Genomic DNA, 12177 nt, shown 5'->3' with positions numbered 1-12177 from the left:
GAGCGATAATAACTGACATGATCCAAGATATCATGATATTTTTAGTGATATTTGTAAAATGTCTTTCTAAACGTTTCGTTAGCATGTTGCTAATGTACTGTTAAATGTGGTTAAAGTTACCATCGTTTCTTACTGTATTCACGGAGACAAGAGCCGTTCATTTTTTAAACACTTACAGTCTGTATAATTCATAAACACAACTTCATTCTTTATAAATCTCTCCAACAGTGTGTAATGTTAGCTTTAGCCACGGAGCACTATCAAACTCATTCAGAATCAAATGTAAACATCCAAATAAATACCATACTTACGGGATTAGACATGTTGCATGACTAACACTTTGTAAAGATCCATTTTGATGGTTATATTAGCTGTTTGAACTTTGTTTATGCTGTTAAAGACAAGCGCAAGCTCCGTGGGCAGGGAGCGTGAGCATTTAAAGGGGCCGCAGCCTAATTCGGCTCATATTTAATGATGCCCCAAAATAGGCAGTTCAAAAAAATCAATGGGGTATTTTGAGCTGAAACTTCACAGACACATTCAGGGGACACCTTAGACTTATATTACATCTTTTAAAAAGACGTTCTACAGCACCTTTAAACAGTGGTTTACTGAACAAACTGTCTCTGACTTTAAATTCATTCAATTATAATTAAAATGTTCTTAAGGATAAAAAAAAAAAAAATCTATCTCTGCTAATGCTGTAAACTATATAGGGAGCCCTTACTTGTACATTACTATAATATTAAAGGTTATAGTCATCAATACTCAAATAATAATAATTTTAAAAAAAATGTATGTAAACATGTAAATTACACATAAGGCAGTTTTTGCATTAACTTCTATATCTAATTATAAAATTAAATTTCTCCAATTCGTTGTTGAAATATAATAATTTACACAGTGACTGTCATAACTTGTCTTCATGACGGATTTATATAAAAATACATTAAATAATTAAGACATCACTAACAAGTGTATATATTTAGCGAAAGAGATAATTTCTCTAGTGAGCTGTGGACACTTGCCTGAGGTAAATGTTACGCTATGTGACATTGTTTACAAGCTCTTTTATTGACGTCTTTCCGTGGTTGCAACACTGATTGAGCGATTACATGAGATATGACGTTTCAGTAATTTATAATGCATCTTTCAATATACCTCCAGATGTTCATTCCTGTTCATTCTGTAACTAGTAGTGAAGAGGAAGCGATGATCGCGTTCACTCGCACTCCGCGCTGCCGCTTGATACAGCGATCTGATACGCCACATCAAACAACGTCAAAATGGCATTTATTGTTTGAATTTCATGATAAAATGGACAGAATTTGAAAGATGGCTCTTTGTTTCTTATCAAAAGTAACAAAGCTTATTGTGAATATAGGTGGTTAATGCTGGTTAAAAGTGGCTAAAATGCATTACCACATGCGCCCCCTTCTGGATTGGGGTGTGAATTGCCTATGACTGACTGTATTCATCATCCAAAGTTAGGAGCTTGTTGAAATCTGTAGTAATAGTAATAATGATGATTAGCAAGCACCATTGATAATAAAGCAATTCAACGGAGAGAGGATTAACTGTTTGAAGTCGATAGATTGTGCTCATGTTGATGGACAGATGACGACCTTCATCAGCAAAGCAGGAAATAGAGAAGTGATTAGCATGATGAGCTCAAAATGCGCACACACACACACGCACACATGCGCACACATGCGCACACACACACACACACACACACACACACACACACACACACACACACACACACACACACACACACACACACACACACACACACACACACACACACACTCCTTCTAGCTATCGGTACAATCAGCTCACAAGGGGAGGCTTCGAGGTTTGTAGCCGTGAGAGTTTGTGTGTCAAACTCAATCAAAGACAGCCTGAAGTGTGTGTTTGTCTGTGTGTGTGTGTGTGTGTGTGTGTGTGAACTTATGTGTCACAGCTGGTTTCCTGTTTCCACCTTCTCTACATTAATTAGTTATCAGCTCTATCCAAGGAACGCAGAAGTAATTGGCAGATTACAGCACAATTTTCTTTAATTGCATCCTGTGTTGTGACATTGACTTTAGGCGCATAACTAACCCACCCGTACCGAACCTCCATCAGCCCCTTGCCCTCCCGATTACTGCATTGTATCATTATATAATGTTTAAACAGTGTTTATAGGTGGATTTTAGTGGTTTTACCTTGCCGTCTCAGTCTTGAAATCTGTTGCTTCTGTGTAAATTTGTTTATTCTAATGAATATAATGCATTAAAGTCAGCATGACGTCAACTAGGACTGGTCGTTACTCTTTAGTAATTATAGGAGCTGCTGTTAAAGAGAGAGTGATGGAGAGGTAGAGGGCAAAAGAAACACAGAAAAGGAAGTGATGCCACACAATCTCGTCCATCAGCAAGTTAATAAAGAGCTGACGTTTATATCTCTCTTAAAGACTGATACCATGAACAGATGAGGAGGTAGAGAGAGATAGAGGATCTTTTTTTTCACTGAGAAGCGTGTGGCGTCTCCATTGCTAATATCCGTTTTTCTGACCGTCTTTGTGTGCTATTTTACAGGCTGATGGTGTGTTCTTTTAGTGCTTGTTGTGTAAATGTCTATCTGAAAGGACGGGCAACATCAGAATTGGTAGTTAGCATCGACACACTCATCTAATACACCATCTGCTCAAATGGTCAGTTTTCCTCATGAACAGTGACGTGAGCCAGTAGTTAACGTGGCATCTTTCAGAGTTTGGCTCAATTGGACACATTATTGCTGAAAGCCGTTCTGATTTATTGTCGTCCCCGCTGGAGAGTCCAGCTATAAGCATGAATTTCCATGCAGGTTTGTGCTAGTTAGCTTTAGGTGCTTTTAATTCCCAGGGGTGGATTTTTTTTTAATTTTTTATTATTAAAACAATAGATAACATATTTGTGTTATATGAAGGTTATATTAAAACTGTCTTTCTGTCTATTGTTTTTATTTTATTTTATTGTTTTACCTATCTTAGAATCAGACTCACTTGTTTGATGTTTAAAGTATGATAATCTATCATTATTATTTACTTAATGAAATAATCACTGTATCTTTATTCAAATTAAGTCACTGCTTCACAAACGAGTGTCAATTCAATGCTGGATTTGAACAAAAGATTAACATGACGGCACATGCTAGTCGATGAGTTGAATCGACTCTTTATCCACTAACCATTCAGAAACGTCCAGTTTCATTCTAAAAGTTGTAACTTCTTCCTGAGTCTCTCCATCAGTGTAGACTCCGGTTTGAACAATGTAAGGCTGAACACCGTTACTGACAATACTCATTTTGGCTGCGTGAGATTCTCCAGCTTTGTTGTTGTTGAGCTGTTGAAGCTCCACCCTCTTCTGGAAAGGAGGCTGGGAGCAGCAGCTCTTTTGCATTTAAAGGGACACGCACAAAAATGGTGTGTTTTTGCTCACACCCAAAGAGCGGCAAATTTGACAAGCTATAATAAATGATCTGTGGGATATTTTGAGCTGAAACTTCACAGACACATTCTGGGGACACCAGAGACTTGTATTACATCTTGTGAAAAGGGGCATTATAGGTCTCCTTTAATTGTGTTTATTTAGGATGCATAAAATTCTAGTGTTATAGCCTTAGCGTGAGAAATTATTTTGCCATTTTATTAAAATATCATTTGAATTGGCATTGACATTCTGTTAAAAATGTTTATGGAAGAGTAAAGTGAGTGTTTGTTTAGTTCTCAGTTTACAGTAGGTAACACCCAACTACTGTATGCTATAAACTTGAAATTGTGATGAAGCTCTAGAAAATCCCTATTACCTGTCAGATATCACTGCATAGATGACAAATCACATCTGTCTCTGTGACATCCATAGAGAATCTGCCTGTCAGTCATTTTGAGCATTGAGTCTTTATTCCCTTATTTCTTTTATCAAACTTGCTCCGCCTCTGAAACGACTTTCCTCTTCAGTGGATGTCATCAAGACCTCTTATTTTTGAGCTCCTCCCCTTCAACCACCTGTCATATAGAGTCACTTTTATCCAGTTAATCCCAGATAGATAAATGTCTTGTTGTGGAAGTAAAATGCTTTCAACAGCATTTTATGTTGAGTTAAAGTAGAACAATGAAGGCACCAACATTTATTTGTTGATGAAAAACAGCAGTCATGGCCGTCTTCTCACAACAAACGTCCATCTCTCTTTCTCCTGCGCTGAAGTTCCCCACCTGCTCTTATCCTGCTTGATCTATAGACCTCTTTTTCTATTAGTCTGTTGTCTGCAGCCTCTGCGGGAGTAGTGCTCACGTTATGTATGTTTCTTGTCACTCAAGTCCCTTAGTCCTTTCCGTCTTGCCACATCTGTATCGAATCTCTCCGTTCAAATCTCTGGAGGCCATATCTTTTTCTTCCATTGACTGCTTCCTCTTAGCATTGTCTGACTCAGAGTTTCCCTGTCTCTCTCTCGCTCTCTCTCGGTTTTATTGAACTGTTCCTTTGCCTGGCGGGATGCGTGCACTGTCTGCTTGGCAGAGTCCACTAATATTCCTTAATGACGCAGCATCTGTCTCTGTCAACAGTCCGCCTTCATGGGCTGATAAGCGGAGTCGTTTTTCTCCCCGACGCGAGCCAGTCGCGTAAAAAAACCTCAAACAAATCTTTTGACGGAGAAAAAAATAAGACACAAGGTCAAATTGAAACTCCTTTGCTGCTTTTTCTCTGGTGTTTAGAAAAAGAAACTCGCTGTCAGGGTGGGAAAGTTAATCTGCTGGAGTGTAATCGCAGGTACAGTCTCTTCTGTTGAAGTGTTTACTGAGCTGTTTTAAGTTATCATTTACTTACATCCTGTATGACTTACTTTCTACAATAGAACACAAAAGGAAACGTCTAGGATCAAATAGCATTACTCAGATATCAATATATATGATATTTGCGTATATGTTTGTGTATATATATTGGGTACTGTAAACTATATACAGGGAGCCCTTACTTGCACATTACTAAAATATTAAAGGTTACAACTGAACATTCGCAAAGACCCGCCCCCTTTAGTTACTGTTGCTAAGTCCGACAAGCTGATCTCTTGCCACACATTGTGTTCTCACGCAGTGAAAAATACATCGCAGATCAAAGAGGACACTGACAACGTCAGTGAACATGAATGAACATCAGAAGGAATGTTGTTTTAACCGTAGAAAGAAGTCAATACACACCATTTTTCAAGTTCAAGTCCACTGATGTTAATCTACTCCCCTGACCGCTTTGTCGGACAAAATGGCGGATTCTGCGTTATGAATGGTTAGGTTGCCTGTCAATCAAACTCCTGGTGAGTGGTCAATTAACAACAGTCCAAACTATTACATTCAGTTGCTATTTATTTTTAGATATAATAACACTCAAATAATAAAAAACATGTAAATTGCACATAAGGCAGGTTTTGCATTAACTTCTAAATGAAATAAAATCTAATTATAAAATTATTTTTCAATTATTTTTCTACTCCAATTCATTTTTCAAATAAAATCATTCACACAGTTACTGTTATTACTTGTTTTCTTGACAAATTTATTAATTAAATAAGACATTACTAACAGGTTTAAGTAAATATAATGAATATATAAGCAAATATAGTGGATATACTCCCCTCTAGAGATAATTTCTTTTGTGAATTAACATGCTGTGGACACTAAATGACTTGCCTAAATGTAAATGTAATGCTATGTGACATATTCTCAAGCTATTTTATTGATGCGGTTGAAACACTAGTTGAGAGATTATATGTAAACATTTATGCATAGATCTGTTCTTCTTCTGCACTTTTTCCTGTTGTGTCGGTTAGCAAACAGCGCTGCATTACCGCGTGTGCCCCCTTGTGGATTGGAGTGTGGATAGCCTGTGACCGACTGTATTTGTTGTCTGACTGTATGCACGGAACTGTGACATCCGTACTGTGACGGTTCAGGATGAATACATGAATGTATATTACATATGAAGAGTTTAGTTCCAAAACGCAATAACTCTGATTAATTTGAGTAAAAAGGCATTTATTTTTACCAAGAAAATGGCAAGATGAAAACCACAATTTTCTGTTTCAGACTTTTACATTGCATCTTTTGGTTATAAAAACATTACAAATTCAAGTCTACATTTTGATTTTAAAAAGTTTATTGTAAAAACGTATTATTTATTCCCAAAATGCAATAAATCCATGACCCTTTTTTTTTTTTTCAAAATGCAATTAATCCATCAATATAAAAGTTATTTTTCAAGTAAGTTGATTCACATATATGACAGAGTCTAAACTTTGTCAATATTTATCATATATGCAGACATTAAAGAGTATCTGGCGCCACCGCACGGTTAAATAAACACATTTGCCGAGTACATTGGTATTAAAAACGGCTTTTTAAAAAAGCCTTCAATGTTTACAGTGTGTGGAATGGTGCGCTGTGATTGGTTGAGAACGGATATATAGGAGACTGGCGTTTGTCGCGTTTTGGAAAGAAAGGGAGAAAACATTACAGAATAACACGATGGATATCACATTTAGCGCAAAATTAATAAATGACTTTTCAAAACCGACCACATACAATACTGATTTTGGCGGAAACTCAATTTTTTTGAAAATGGCGTTTATCGCATTTTGGAACCAAACTCTTCATATATACACTGCCCGGCCAAAAAGAAAAGTCACTGTTTGGATTTTAATAGGCAAATACTTAAAGAGGGGGTTGCATGCGATTTCACTTTTTTAACTTTAGTTAGTGTGTAATGTTACTGCTTGAGCATAAACAGTATCTGCAAAGTTACAGCGCTGAAAGTTCAATGCACGCGGAGATATTGTCTTTTAAAGTTATGGCATTTTATTGCCTACAAAAACGGGTGGTTTGGACTACAACGAGCTTCTTCCTGGGTTGGTGACATCATAAACCCTTGCTATTAACATAAACATTCCCCCCCGGGAACACGCAACAAAGTAGGCGAGGCCATGAAAGCGGAAGAGTTGTTTACACTGAACGCGAGCTGCGCGACGCGACGCGTCAAAAGATATAGAACCCATTATAATCTGTGCTATTTTCTACACTGGATGCGGCGCTGAAGACGCTTCCTGAATCTACACGAGTTCAATGCTGGATTTACACAAAGACTTTTACTGAAAGATGAAGCAGTTCCCACTTTAAAAGCAGAAGCTGCTGTTTATCAGCCCCAAACTGTAAGTACGTTTTATTGTTTGTCTTTTAAACGTAATGTTATAATTCTGTTGCTATTTTTAATGCATCTAGGACGTATACAAAGAGCAACTCGTTTTTGCTAGCCAGTTAGCTAAATTCTAGTGCAACAAACACCAACAAACTTCTATGTTCATAGACAAACAGTTGTTCATGCTATAAATTAAACGCTACCTTTACAAAAATGCGACTACTCAGGCATGTATTTACTACAGTAAAGCTTTAATCAGGATAAAACTGTATATTGAAAGCTGACAAACAGTAGTGACAGCTTATCTAAACACTTTGACACAAATACTAAATGAAATACCATTCATAAACATCCTTCAAAAGCTGCGATTGCAGAGGTTCTACTTTTTCCTCTTCATCTGGGTCTGATTCGGCTCAATTTGATACAGCAATGTAGGCGCTATTATTTACTTTCCACCTAAGCGCGTAACTACGAATGGTAAGGGGCGTGGCGTTTCCGGACGCTTCAGCGAATCACGACAGACTGGGCCAGTAACCAACCTGCTGACCAATCTGAGCACACTGCGTATGTCGGAGGGAATGGCTTCATAGAAGCAGGAAGTCAAACGAGCCGTTCATATGACAGTGGAAACAGAGGTGTAGAATTAAGATAAAATATATGAAAAATACAGCATTTAAAAAAAAAACGAAGCATGAAGACATGTTAAACTGTGCCCCCAAAACACAATCAAGCCTAGAAAAAAAACACGTAACCACCCCTTTAATAGTCTATGGATAGATCATTATTATAGTGGTTATTATTTTTCTAGCAACGGTTTTTTTAACCTTAAAAGATGGAGTGTGTAGCTTTTCATTTCTTAAACAACCATGTATTAAGATGTATCATGGCCATATTCCAGCATGGCAATGTCAAGATTCATCAAGCTCAAATTGTGAAAGAATTGTTGGGAGGGAGCATGAAAAATCATTTTCACACATAAATTGGCACTAACCTTAACCTCAGTGTAAGTTTTTGGGATGGTTAGGGTTAGGGTTAAATAACATCACAACAATTATTTCCATAAGGTGCATAATTTTTTGGTCAAGATCTTGCTTTGACAATGCAAGAGGTATGCACTCTGTAAAGTCTACTCCAGCACACCCCAAAGACTTTCAATGAAATTAAGGTCTGGACTCGATGTGTAAAAATGATTCTTCATGCTCACTGAACCATTCTTTCACAATTTTAACCCTGGTGAATCTTGACATTGTCATCCTGGAATATGGCCATGATGTGTCTTCCTACATGGTTGTTTAAGAAATGAAAAGCTACACACTCCATCTTTAAGGGTTAAAAGAACCATTGCCAAACATATAACATGCTAGAAACTTAATAATCACTGTAATAATGATCCATTCATAGATTCTTTAGTATTTGCCTATTAAAATCCAAATTTTTTATTTTTTTTGGGCCGGGCAGTGTACAGTATATATCATTCCTAAATGACTATGATTCACCTGTGTCTACTAAACCTTTGAAAAAATCAAGGACGTTTTGACGTTTGCGCTGCCGCTGACCCAGATAGACCAGTTGTCATGTATATAGGCCTATAATTATAATTACTGTAGTATTATGTTATTTTGGAGTTACCCGTAGTGATAGATGCCCCTGAGAAACTCTCATACATTGGATTGATTTTAAAAACTTGAATGTAGACTTGAAGTGTGCACCAAGCAGAATCTCAGATCATATTTGAGTCTTTCTCTTGCACCATCTGTGTGTTTATACTAGCACAGTCTCAGTTTGGCATACTGGGACGAGTTCTCTTCACTAACGAGCACACTGTGAGTTCTGCTTCTGTCCTTCTATTGGAGATCACGGTAGTTTGTGTTGTGTTTGTTTGTTTGAGTCTGTCATTATGTACTTATGTGTGTGTGATGTGTGACTGCCAATGGCAGCATATTGGATTTGACAGGCTCTTGCTCGCTCTGGTTCAGTGGTGTGAGTGTGTTTGGCCCAGTTCAGCTAGATCTCTTGGCCCGACCCAGACAGCAGACCCTCCTGCCTGCTGTTCTTCCTCTCAACACACACACACACACACACACACACACATACACACACACACACACACACACACACACACACACACACACACACACACACACACACACACACACACACACACACACACACACACACACACACACACACACACACACACACACACACACACACACACACACAATCTAAAGTATTTTATTTTCTCCACATTTTGACCTAATTTCTTTTCCTGAAAGCTAAAGTCCATGAGTCACTCCAGCACTTCACACTTAACTGAATACAAATATTTACAGATTAAATTTAAACCTGTTTTGTTAGTAATAGCATACTGCATCGCAATAAGGGCAGTATAGCATTTGCTATATATCTAAATATTGTTTTTCTTTTCCTTTGAACATAAAAAGGCATTAAAAATCCCAAAATGTATAATGAGAATGATTATTTATTGTTATATAAATATAATTTCAGTATAATTCCAATTGTGTGTGTACATATGTGTGTGTAATCCTAAAAAACTAAATAATCTATATACCATGCATATTATTTTCTTTATATTATTGTCTTTTTATGCTGTTATTGCCCTTTCTGCTCAAATGCATTGTCTGTTAGACTGTATTAGTCTTTTTTGCACGTTAAGAAAAAATATGAACATATCAAGTCATATCATATTTGGTGTGCTGACTTTAAATGGGAACTGTGTTCTTGTTTTATGATTTTATGAGATCAGTATCTTTCATAACTGTTTTTTCTTTCAAACACGCTAATGACTTTTGCAAGGGCTCTATAATTGTATTCCAAAAATAACAAGTATCACATTTTTAAAAGTAGGTTACGCTAATGTCCCTCCCTCTCCAGTCGTCAGTCCATTTGATACAAGCCGCCAATTCTGTCCCAATTCACTCAAGTTGACGCAAAACAGTGCTTGTGGTTCAGCCATTATCTGGTAACAGGGGAACGTACAGCTTCAAACATGGTGTTAGAGGCCACAGCCCTTACTAAATGCTCTTCCAGCTGTATGAGAGTGTGTGTGAACGGACCCCTCTTTCTAGGGAGATTGCTTTTGGCTTTTTGCCTAGTCCTCAGTTTGACATAGATGGATTTGTGGGTAATGGAGTCCCTGGGGTGGAGGGGATAAGTGGGCATCCCAGGGGGTCAGATTACCGTGGACGGCGCGGCGGTGTGCTGAGTCAGGCTGTAAGACCAGACCTGCTGTGTGTAAATCACTGGGAAAAACCGCTGACATTAGGAACAATGCTGACCCATAAGTCCACATCAAATTGTGGCCTGACTTGCACTCTTTTTCACTTAGTTTAATTAAATTAAATTCATGTTGATTGTTTTTTAAATGTACTGTTTGGATAAATGTGTATGCAGTGGAGCTTCCAGTGCAGAAAAAAAGAAGTACAGACATGCATAGAGATAAGAGCGATAAAAGGGAATATGATACAATAAAAAATGCAATAAAATTAATATAATACGGTAATAAAACATATAAAAAAATGCAGCATAGAATGAATTGCATATATATAGATATGCTACAGTGCTCAGCGTAAATGAGTACACCCCCTTTGAAAAGTAACATTTTAAACAATATCTCAATGAACACAAAAACAATTTCCAAAATGTTGACAAGACAAGTTTTATATAACATCTGTTTAACTTATAACATGAAAGTAAGATTAATAATATAACTTAGAGAACAAAATTTAAATTTTTACTCAGATTTGGGTGATGCAAAAATGAGTACACCCCACTGAAAGTCTCTGGAGTATAGCTAAATTTTAGACTACAAATGTCTAATTAAACAAGAATTCAACCACAGGTGAGTCTAATTATTCATTACACAGGTGTCCAGCAGACAGTTCACTATAAAAGGGTATTAAAACCCCATTTCATGCTGTCAGAAATGGCACCACATGGAAGAGAAATGTCACAAGACCTGAGAAAGAAAATAATTTCTTTACACCAGAAAAGTGTAAAGTCAGAACTTTGTATCAGTCAGAATACTGTAGCAAAAGTGGTACAAAAATTTAAAGAGGGAACTGCAACCATCCCACAGAGATGTCCAGGTTGTCCACCGAAGTTAACACCTCGACAAGAGCATCTTCTGATGAGAAGGGTTGAAGAAAATCGGCATGCAAGTTTACAGCAGTTATCTAAAGAAGTAGAAAGCCAAATTGGGGCGACTATTTCCCGTGACACAATACGGCGTACACTGCAGAGGAATGGCATGCATGGGTGCCGTCCACGAAAGAAGCCTCTCCTAAAGCCCAGGCACAAAAAAGCTTTGCCAAGGCCCATGCTGACAAAGATGAAGACTACTGGGACACTATACTCTGGAGTGATGAGACCAAGATAAATGTTTTTGGAACTGATGGCTTCAAAACTGTATGGCGTCACAAAGGTGAGGAATACAAAGAAAAATGCATGGTGCCTACAGTGAAACATGGAGGTGTCAGTGTCCTCATGTGAGGCTGCATGAGTGCTGCTGGTGTCGGGAGCTGCATTTCATTGATGGCATCAAGAATTCACAGATGTACTGCTTTATACTGAAAGAGAAGATGCACCATCACTCCATGCCCTTGGTTGTCGTGCACTTTTCCAACATGACAATGATCCTAAACGCACATCTAAGGCTACTGTTGGATTTCTGAAGAAGAACAGGGTGAAAGTGATTCAGTGACTCCTGATCTGCAGCTATGGGGAATTCTGAAGAGACAAGTTCACTCTCCATCCAGCATCCAGTCTCTAAAAGAGGTCTTTAATTAAACTTTAATTCAAAATAAACAAAGAACAAAACTAAAGTAATGCTGGCAGACCCTCGCGGACGTCTGCCGGCCACACAAACATAATAAAACATAAAATAAAGTCCAGGCCTGGTCCTCTCTCGTCCTTCGCGGTCGTCGCTCCGCCTTTTATGCTCCCGGAG

The 12177-nt window shown here is 37.8% G+C and overlaps 1 protein-coding gene across 2 annotated transcripts in view; it reads left to right on the top strand.

The window, feature by feature from the left end:
* cacna2d2a (calcium channel, voltage-dependent, alpha 2/delta subunit 2a) overlaps positions 1–12177 on the top strand; it is a 262629-nt gene that overhangs the window by 55318 nt on the left and 195134 nt on the right. The window lies entirely within an intron of this gene.

The sequence above is a fragment of the Chanodichthys erythropterus genome, chromosome 21 (genome assembly GCF_024489055.1).
Source record: "Chanodichthys erythropterus isolate Z2021 chromosome 21, ASM2448905v1, whole genome shotgun sequence".
NCBI lineage: Eukaryota > Metazoa > Chordata > Actinopteri > Cypriniformes > Xenocyprididae > Chanodichthys > Chanodichthys erythropterus.
Note: the sequence above shows the minus strand (reverse complement) of the source record. Positions and strands in the feature narration are given on the sequence as shown.